Source organism: Haemaphysalis longicornis, unplaced genomic scaffold (genome assembly GCF_048455015.1).
Source record: "Haemaphysalis longicornis isolate Haplotype H1 unplaced genomic scaffold, Haemaphysalis longicornis Haplotype H1 scaffold_5, whole genome shotgun sequence".
In the NCBI taxonomy this organism is placed as follows: domain Eukaryota; kingdom Metazoa; phylum Arthropoda; class Arachnida; order Ixodida; family Ixodidae; genus Haemaphysalis; species Haemaphysalis longicornis.
In genome coordinates this window covers 130,845,358-130,856,205 of record NW_027526385.1, presented here as the reverse complement: position 1 = coordinate 130,856,205, position 10,848 = coordinate 130,845,358, and the positions used below count along the sequence as shown (strand labels likewise).

The 10,848-nt window shown below is 51.4% G+C and overlaps 1 non-coding gene across 1 annotated transcript; it reads left to right on the top strand.

The window, feature by feature from the left end:
* Nucleotides 1-10,502: 10,502 nt before the first annotated feature.
* Nucleotides 10,503-10,575, top strand: Trnat-agu (transfer RNA threonine (anticodon AGU)). The gene has a single exon. It is a non-coding gene; the product is annotated as a tRNA-Thr (tRNA).
* Nucleotides 10,576-10,848: the final 273 nt, after the last annotated feature.

Below are 10,848 nucleotides of genomic sequence, written 5' to 3'. Positions count from 1 at the left end.
AGAATAGAAAGAAACTGCAACGCTGGCGCTACACTGAAAGTTTATGGAGAACGGCATAAAGTTTCCAGGAATTTTGAGAGCTTTCAAATAATGGGTCATAATTTATGCGATATCTCTGTTTTAACGACCTTGCGTTTTTTTCTGAGGCAGCAAATGCTAAATCCAGACATCTAATCACGTGACAGCGCAGGATAAGAAGACACGTTGATTTTGTCTGTTCATTCTCAGTTCTCCTTTTTGTTTTTAGTCAGGCGTAAAAATGCAGGCTTTTGTAGAACTGGTTTCTGTTCACTCATTTTCAATATACTTTGTGTGCGTTTTCTGCAACGGACGGGTTTGGAAGATATGGCTGTCAGTATCCAAATGGGGTTAATTTGTTCCGTCTGGTTCTAATTTTTTCGTGCAAGGATTTATATTTCTCTTATAACGATAAATGTAATGATAAGGCATTACACGATTTGGGTTGACGGTACTTGGCAAAGAATGCATACGCATTACAAACGGACGTGAGTTTTTCACTCGGCCAAAATTTTAAACGTCTTGGCGATCTACCAGTGCCACCATTTATATTGTCACGAAGACAAGGACGATGCAGTTGTCTTGAATAAGAAACACGTTTATTGGAGCGAACTTGTGCTCCCCTAACAACTCAAAAGAATACAGAGGCGGCGAAGCAACGGTCAACAAAGTGACTTGCAGAGGCGAGTGTCGTCGAATCGAATGCCCCGGCGTCCGCACTGCAGGCTTTTTATCTTTTGGCGCGCGTGGTTCTCGAAACGTCGATTCGCATCGAGAACATAGTAGATCCAAGAAGATTATTCTGGGCTGTTCACGTTAGATGGGAATGCTCTCCCTATCACAACAGATAACACATGCGGCACAGAAAGAAAGAATGGAACACGCGCTTCCCTTGGTGCAGAGATAACACAGACCGGCGCAGCCGGGCGGTAAAAGCAAAACACAAATAAACAAACCCAATGTATGGTTCGCGGCATTACCCCCCCTCTAAGAGTGCATCGACCCGATGCTAACATAAGCGACAGTCCGAACAAATGAAAATAACAGTTCGTCATCGTCCGTAGAAAGGTTTTAAGCGAACCACGTGGACGACTTCAGGCCGCGTGCGTTGTCGTGATGTGCCGGAGTCACCATCGGGGATCACTTCGTAGGTGAGTTGGCCAACACGTCATAGAATCTGGTAGGGTCCGAAATACCGTCGCAGGAGCTTCTCACTGAGTCCGCGTCGTCGGATGGGAGTCCAAACCCACACACGATCCCCTGGTTGGTACTCGGCGTCTCGGCGTCGGAGGTTGTAGCGGCCCGCGTCCACCAGCTGCTGGTCCGTTATACGAACTCGAGCGAGCTGGCGGGCCTCCTCCGCACGTTGAAGATATCCGTGGACGTCGGCGTTGAGGTCGTCGTCTTCTACGTGCGGAAGCATGGCGTCGAGCATCGTAGTCGGCCTTCTACCGTAGACAAGCTCGAACGGCGTCAGCTGCGTCGTCTCCTGGATAGCCGTGTTGTACGCAAACGTGACATACGGGAGCACTTCGACCCAAGTCTTATGTTCAACGTCAACGTACATTGACAGCATATCTGCGATTGTCTTGTTCAGACGTTCTGTTAGTCCGTTCGTTTGAGGGTGGTACGCCGTCGTTCTTCGGTGATTCATGTTGCTGTAGCGTAATACTCCTTGCATCAGCTCCGCAGTAAATGCCGTTCCGCGGTCTGTGATTAGCACTTCCGGGGCTCCATGTCGCAGCACAACTTGGCTTATAAAAAACTTCGCCACTTCTTGTGCAGTCCCCCTCGGAAGAGCGGCGGTCTCTGCGTAGCGCGTCATGTAGTCTGTCGCTACGGCAATCCACTTGTTCTGTGATCGTGACGTAGGGAACGGGCCTAAAAGGTCCATTCCAATCTGTTGAAATGGTCTCGATGGGACGGCGATCGGTTGCAGAAGTCCGGCGGGTCTTGTCGGCGGCGTTTTTCGTCGTTGGCAGTCACGGCAGCTCCGGACGTTGTGGGTGACGTCAGAGGTAAGGCCGGGCCAGTAGGACCTCGCCTTGATTTTTCCAATAGTTCGAGCTGTGCCCAGATGTCCAGAAGACGGCTCGTCGTGGCACGCTTCCAAAATTTCGTCACGAAGGTCCGCGGGGATGACGAGAAGGTAATTCGCTCTTGTTCCGGGGCTGAAATTCTTCACAAGGACGGAGTTTCTCAGGCTGAATGCTGGTAAGCTGCGTTTGAAGGTCCTAGGAACGGCAACGTTGCATCCCTCGAGGTACTCGATTATGACGCGTAAGTCGGGGTCGGCACGCTGCTCGGCGGCTAGGTCGCTCTCCGTCACGATCCCGAAGAACGCGCTGTCATCATCAGAGTCTTGGGGTGGTGGGTCGACGGGGCGCGGGACAGGCCGTCGGCGTCGGAGTGTTTCCTGCCGGATTTAAAAACGACTGTAACGTCGAACTCCTGCAGGCGCAAGCTCCACCGCCCAAGACGGCCAGAGGGGTCCTTCAAATTGGCGAGCCAACACAGCGCATGGTGGTCTGTTACAACCTTGAATGACCTTCCATACACGTATGGGCGAAATTTTGAAATCGCCCATATAATAGCCAGGCACTCTTTCTCAGAGGCAGAATAGTTTTTCTCCTCCTTCGACAGACCACGGCTGGCATAGGCGATTACCCTTTCGCAGCCGCTTTGCTTTTGGACAAGGACGGCACCCATGCCTATATCACTGGCGTCCATGTACATTTCCGTTTCGGCATTTTCGTCGAAATGAGCGAGCACGGGCGGGCTTTGCAGGCGTTTTTGCAGCTCGCAGAATGCTTTTTCTTGGTCGTTTTCCCAGCTGAAAGGGGTGCTGTCTTTCGTCAAGCGCGTGAGTGGCTCTGCAATGCGTGCGAAGTTTGCGACGAAGCGCCGGTAGTATGCGCACAGTCCGAGAAATCTTCGCACGCCCTTCTTGTCTTTCGGCCTTGGGAAGTTCGCAATGGCTGAAGTTTTTGCCGGGTCAGGTAGGACTTCCGCGGCGTTGACGACGTGGCCCAAAAACTTGAGATCACCGTATGCGAAACGGCACTTTTCAGGCTTCAGCGTCAACCCCGACGTACGAATGGCCTCGAGTACAGAGTCCAACCTTTCAAGGTGTTCGTCGAAAGTCCGGGCGAATACCACTACGTCGTCGAGGTATACGAGGCAGGTGTGCCACTTAAGGCCAGCTAGCACAGTGTCCATGACTCTTTGAAACGTCGCTGGTGCTGTGCACAGCCCAAACGGCATCACCTTGAACTCGTATAGGCCGTCTGGGATTATAAATGCAGTCTTCTCTCGGTCTCTCTCGTCCACTTCAATTTGCCAGTAGCCGGTCTTCAGGTCCATCGATGAGAAGTACGTCGCGTGGCAGAGGTGGTCGAGGGCGTCGTCGATTCGGGGGAGGGGGTACACGTCCTTTTTCGTGATTTTGTTCAGTCGCCGGTAATCAACGCAAAACCTTAATGTGCCGTCTTTTTTCTTTACGAGTACGACGGGCGCAGCCCAGGGGCTTTTCGATGGCTGTATAATGTCGTCGCTGAGCATGTCGTCGACTTGAGTCCGGATGGCTTCCCGTTCGTGTGAAGAGACGCGGTACGGTGACTGTCGGGTAGGTCGGGCTCCATCTTCGGTTATTATTCGGTGCTTCGCTAGAGGGGTCTGACGTAGTTTTGCGCTCGACGAAAAACATTCGTTATAGCGACGCAGCAAAGCCAATAATTTTTTCTGCTGTTCTTGCGGTAGCGCCGGATTCACGTCGAATGCCTGCGGGAGCTTGAAGGTTTCTACGGGTGTGCGTTCAAAGTCGGCGACCGCGATCACGTCACTTGCTTCTTGCGTTTCTTCGAGGAATGCAATTGCCGTGCCCTTGTTTAAATGCTGGTACTCCTCGGTAAAATTAGTAACCAAAATGTGGGATTGGTGTTCCTTGAAACACGCAATGCCTCTTGCGACAGACACACCATGGTCGAGAAGCACCCTTTGATCAGTGTCTACGATAGCGTCGACGTCAGGAGCAGCATCTTCACAGTAGACTGCGACCATCATTCCAAGAATTACGTCGCGGGAGCAGTTAGGCAGAACGACGAACGCCGCAGGGTACGTTGTGCCGTCTATGGTGACGCGCGATGTGCACGTTCCACTTGGCGTCACGAGGTGGCCTCCTGCTGTGCGTATGTGCGGACCGTCCCATCTGGTCATAACTTTCTTCAGTTTAGACGCAAATGGTCCGCTCATTACTGAGTAGTCAGCTCCAGTGTCTACGAGGGCGACTACGTCAAAGCCGTCGATGGACACCTTGACGTCAGATGCAGTCATCATCGAGTTCCGGGTTCGTCGGGTCGTCGTATCTCTGCTTGTACGTGTTGATCGTCGGGCATTGTGCATCGTCGTTGTCGTCGTATTCTTAACGGACGTCTCGGTCAGGTCGGGTACGCGTCGCGCCGTGTAGCTGTCGTCGTGTTCGGGAGTCTCGTCAGGATTAGGTCGGGTCGTCGGGATGAGGGCATGTCGTGAATCACTGTCTTCAGCGCGTCCTTGCGTCGTTGGAGGGCTTCCAGTTCTTCGCCGTAGAGCAACTTCACCTCCAGAAGTTGCCGCCTTTAGTTTCCCCCGCGTGGGCTGGGAGACCTTCCACGTGCGAAGTCAGCACTGCTACGGCGGGCCGGCGACTGGTACGGGTAGGGCGACGGCTAACGATTGAAACGGGCTGGTCCACGGCTGGTGGCAGACAGATATTCTTCAATCTCAGATGGGTGCTGGCCGGGTCGGGGGCATGGTGCGTCGACGGAGAAACCCGTAGTCCGAGTCTCTTGTATGGGCAGCGACGGTAGATGTGGTCGGCCTCTCCGCAGTGGTAGCACAGAGGACGATTATCCGGTGTTCGCCATACGTCAGTCTTCCTCGGCGTCTGGGTTTGTGCTACCGGGGGTCGGGCGGGCGACAGTGGGCGGCGGTAGGGCGGGGCCTCTTGACGACGTGCCTCTTGACAACGTGTTGGAGCAGGGAGGGGTCGGTGAACAGCCGCGGAGTACGTCATAGCTTGGGGCTCGCAGTGTACTTCGGATGCCACAGAAGTTCCCAAAGCGTTTTGAACTTCTTCCCGGATCACGTCAGTTATGCAAGCGACTTGGGGTTGCGGCGTTGTCGGGAAAAGTTTCCGCAGCTCCTCTCTCACTACTGCGCGGATGGTCTCGCGTAGGCTATCAGCCGGAATCCGCATGTTGTCGACGTAGTTCGCACTGGCCGCGCCAACAAAGTTCTGGTCATACAGCTTAGCACGCATTTCGAGAGCCTTCTCAATCGTGCTGGCTTCGGTCACGAATTCAGCGATGGTTTTGTTCGGGTTGCGGAGAAGTCCAGCAAACAGCTCCTCCTTCACACCGCGCATCAAGAAGCGTAACTTCTTTTCATCCGTCATTTCGGGGTCTGCGCGGCGAAATAGTTGCTTCATCTCCTCAACAAAGATCACGACCCCTTCGTTGGGGTGTTGTGTCCGAGTTTCAAGCAAAGTGCAGCTCGCTCTTTTCTCACAACGGTAGTGAATGTCTTAAGGAACTCCCGTTTGAAGTGAGTCCAGTGGGTCAAAGAACTCTCATGGTTCTCGACCCAAGTTCGAGCAGCGTCTTCTAAGTAAAAGAAGACATGCCGGAAAGTTTCTTCGTCGTCCCACCTGTTGAAGATGCGGACGCGCTCCAGCTTCTCCAACCATTCTTCGGGGTCTTCAGCGGGGGCTCCCCGGAACGATAGCGGTTCCCGGGGCTGCTGCAGGACGATTGGCGACGTTGTTTCTTGCACCATGGTGTTGGTTGCAGCGTTCCTTTTCTTGGGCCGTTCTGGCATCAACCCGAACCCGGGTGGTAAATCTTGCAGGCGGAGGCTGGCTCTTGTTGGACTGGCTTGGCGGCTTCCCGAGGTTGTAGTGGGCATGAAGGGTGCTACCCAGCACCTCACCAGATGTCACGAAGACAAGGACGATGCAGTTGTCTTGAATGAGCAACACGTTTATTGGAGCGAACTTGTGCTCCCCTAACAACTCAAAAGAATACAGAGGCGGCGAAGCAACGGTCAACAAAGTGACTTGCACAGGCGAGTGTCGTCGAATCGAATGCCCCGGCGTCCGCACTGCAGGCTTTTGATCTTTTGGCGCGCGTGGTTCTCGAAACGTCGATTCGCATCGAGAACATAGTAGATCAAAGAAGATTATTCTGGGCTGTTCACGTTAGATGGGAATGCTCTCCCTATCACAACAGATAACACATGCGGCACAGAAAGAAAGAATGGAACACGCGCTTCCCTTGGCGCAGAGATAACACAGACCGGCGCAGCCGGGCGGTAAAAGCAAAACACAAATAAACAAACCCAATGTATGGTTCGCGGCAATATCAAACACGTATGAAGTGGGGAGCGCAGGGGATGGGATGTGTAGCGTCTGTTGTTGGGTAATTGATTTACTTTGACTCTCCATAAAGACCCAATCAAACACGCGAGTTGCGCTTGAGGCCTCAGTCCCCCACTCTGTCACTCGTGAAAACCTAATGCGGAAAGCTATTACGGTTACAGAAAGAAAGAGTAGACCGCCACGACGCTTCCCTGGCCACATGATAATCTAACTCGTATGCAGGTGCCTTACTCTTTAAAGTACACGTATCGAGGAACTCCGCTTGAAAGCTGGTGTGAATAACCTTGTCATCAGAACCATTTTAAATAATTTCAACGGGAACAAATGAATACAAATAGCTTTATGCATACTAGAATCGAGTGAACCCAGGTGCACAGTAGATTAGAAGGCGCCAATATCATTGAGGCGCATACCCAACCTTTAATGCGCCCAACGAGTTTACGTAACCTATAGTGCATGTAGGAGCCCAATGCACCTGCCCCATTTTTGTTTCGCTGCACATATCCGCACACAACACTACCTACAAAAGAAGGACCTAAGAAAACACGACAAAACATAGCAAAACGTGCTGAGCTAGTTCCCTCATGCTTATTGGAAAGTTGGTTATGGCTAGTTCATGCAAGGTGGTTTATGTAGTTGGTTCATTCATGTATGTGGTGTGTGTGTCTACTTCGTCTTCGTGGGCTTAGCACCCCTTTTATTCCTTCCGTAAACGACAAAGTAACCGAGAACAGCGTTAACCAATCCGCTGGACCATACCAGTCTCTAGGGGAGCACGTTAGTGTGGTGGCAACCGTCGAACCGCCCCGCCTTTGTACGTAACTCGCACTTGTAGCACGCATGCAGTGCGCCGAGGCGCTGGCCCTGACCGGGTGTACGGTCCATGTGACTCATGGCTGAACAGTTGCATTGACGGTTCGGCTTCCGTGACCTTCGTTTGTACCTCAAAAAAATTAGAGATTCGACATGGCGGTTTTTCATATCACCAAGGCACGCAACATACAGAACGCATATATATATATATATATATATATATATATGTAGCGAATCAGAATAGGAAATGAGGGGCTCGTTGAAAATAACACAGAAATAAGGGTTGGCAGTCGAGAAAACCTCGGAAAGCAAAGGGGAGGATGTGGTAGATCATTGAAACAGATTAGGAATTTGGAAATTAGGAAGAAAAAATGCCCGCCAGGTGGGATCCGAACCCACGACCTCCGAATGGCGCTGGCTACCACCCCCAAGCACAGGAAACAAACATACCTAACATAAATACCCCAGAAAGTGAATGGGAAAATCGCCCCGCCGGTAGCGTAGTGGTTATCGCACCAGACCGGTATTCTGGAGGTCGTGGGTTCGGATCCCACCTGGCGGGCATTTTTTCTTCACTTTCTTTCTTTCTTTCCAAATTCCTAATCTGTTTCAATGATCTACCACATCCTCCCCTTTGCTTTCCGAGGTTTTCTCGACTGCCAACCCTTATTTCTGTGTTATTTTCAACGAGCCCCTCATTTCCTATTCTGATTCGCTACATGCATAGCGAGGGCCTCTGTTCTGGCAGTCTTGTTGCCAAAGGGAGCTTAAGAGGGTTCAAAGCTGGTCGACCACTCTGGACATGTCGTAGACACTCGAGTCACGACCCGGGGGTTAAAAAGAAGGTCCCCTTCACCCCGATTAGTCCGAATGGCGCTGGCTACCACCCCCAAGCACAGGAAACAAACATACCTAACATAAATACCCCAGAAAGTGAATGGGAAAATCGCCCCGCCGGTAGCGTAGTGGTTATCGCACCAGACCGGTATTCTGGAGGTCGTGGGTTCGGATCCCACCTGGCGGGCATTTTTTCTTCACTTTCTTTCTTTCTTTCCAAATTCCTAATCTGTTTCAATGATCTACCACATCCTCCCCTTTGCTTTCCGAGGTTTTCTCGACTGCCAACCCTTATTTCTGTGTTATTTTCAACGAGCCCCTCATTTCCTATTCTGATTCGCTACATGCATAGCGAGGGCCTCTGTTCTGGCAGTCTTGTTGCCAAAGGGAGCTTAAGAGGGTTCAAAGCTGGTCGACCACTCTGGACATGTCGTAGACACTCGAGTCACGACCCGGGGGTTAAAAAGAAGGTCCCCTTCACCCCGATTAGTCCGAATGGCGCTGGCTACCACCCCCAAGCACAGGAAACAAACATACCTAACATAAATACCCCAGAAAGTGAATGGGAAAATCGCCCCGCCGGTAGCGTAGTGGTTATCGCACCAGACCGGTATTCTGGAGGTCGTGGGTTCGGATCCCACCTGGCGGGCATTTTTTCTTCACTTTCTTTCTTTCTTTCCAAATTCCTAATCTGTTTCAATGATCTACCACATCCTCCCCTTTGCTTTCCGAGGTTTTCTCGACTGCCAACCCTTATTTCTGTGTTATTTTCAACGAGCCCCTCATTTCCTATTCTGATTCGCTACATGCATAGCGAGGGCCTCTGTTCTGGCAGTCTTGTTGCCAAAGGGAGCTTAAGAGGGTTCAAAGCTGGTCGACCACTCTGGACATGTCGTAGACACTCGAGTCACGACCCGGGGGTTAAAAAGAAGGTCCCCTTCACCCCGATTAGTCCGAATGGCGCTGGCTACCACCCCCAAGCACAGGAAACAAACATACCTAACATAAATACCCCAGAAAGTGAATGGGAAAATCGCCCCGCCGGTAGCGTAGTGGTTATCGCACCAGACCGGTATTCTGGAGGTCGTGGGTTCGGATCCCACCTGGCGGGCATTTTTTCTTCACTTTCTTTCTTTCTTTCCAAATTCCTAATCTGTTTCAATGATCTACCACATCCTCCCCTTTGCTTTCCGAGGTTTTCTCGACTGCCAACCCTTATTTCTGTGTTATTTTCAACGAGCCCCTCATTTCCTATTCTGATTTGCTACATGCATAGCGAGGGCCTCTGTTCTGGCAGTCTTGTTGCCAAAGGGAGCTTAAGAGGGTTCAAAGCTGGTCGACCACTCTGGACATGTCGTAGACACTCGAGTCACGACCCGGGGGTTAAAAAGAAGGTCCCCTTCACCCCGATTAGTCCGAATGGCGCTGGCTACCACCCCCAAGCACAGGAAACAAACATACCTAACATAAATACACCAGAAAGTGAATGGGAAAATCGCCCCGCCGGTAGCGTAGTGGTTATCGCACCAGACCGGTATTCTGGAGGTCGTGGGTTCGGATCCCACCTGGCGGGCATTTTTTCTTCACTTTCTTTCTTTCTTTCCAAATTCCTAATCTGTTTCAATGATCTACCACATCCTCCCCTTTGCTTTCCGAGGTTTTCTCGACTGCCAACCTTATTTCTGTGTTATTTTCAACGAGCCCCTCATTTCCTATTCTGATTCGCTACATGCATAGCGAGGGCCTCTGTTCTGGCAGTCTTGTTGCCAAAGGGAGCTTAAGAGGGTTCAAAGCTGGTCGACCACTCTGGACATGTCGTAGACACTCGAGTCACGACCCGGGGGTTAAAAAGAAGGTCCCCTTCACCCCGATTAGTCCGAATGGCGCTGGCTACCACCCCCAAGCACAGGAAACAAACATACCTAACATAAATACCCCAGAAAGTGAATGGGAAAATCGCCCCGCCGGTAGCGTAGTGGTTATCGCACCAGACCGGTATTCTGGAGGTCGTGGGTTCGGATCCCACCTGGCGGGCATTTTTTCTTCACTTTCTTTCTTTCCAAATTCCTAATCTGTTTCAATGATCTACCACATCCTCCCCTTTGCTTTCCGAGGTTTTCTCGACTGCCAACCCTTATTTCTGTGTTATTTTCAACGAGCCCCTCATTTCCTATTCTGATTCGCTACATGCATAGCGAGGGCCTCTGTTCTGGCAGTCTTGTTGCCAAAGGGAGCTTAAGAGGGTTCAAAGCTGGTCGACCACTCTGGACATGTCGTAGACACTCGAGTCACGACCCGGGGGTTAAAAAGAAGGTCCCCTTCACCCCGACTAGTCCGAATGGCGCTGGCTACCACCCCCAAGCACAGGAAACAAACATACCTAACATAAATACCCCAGAAAGTGAATGGGAAAATCGCCCCGCCGGTAGCGTAGTGGTTATCGCACCAGACCAGTATTCTGGAGGTCGTGGGTTCGGATCCCACCTGGCGGGCATTTTTTCTTCACTTTCTTTCTTTCTTTCTTTCCAAATTCCTAATCTGTTTCAATGATCTACCACATCCTCCCCTTTGCTTTCCGAGGTTTTCTCGACTGCCAACCCTTATTTCTGTGTTATTTTCAACGAGCCCCTCATTTCCTATTCTGATTCGCTACATGCATAGCGAGGGCCTCTGTTCTGGCAGTCTTGTTGCCAAAGGGAGCTTAAGAGGGTTCAAAGCTGGTCGACCACTCTGGACATGTCGTAGACACTCGAGTCACGACCCGG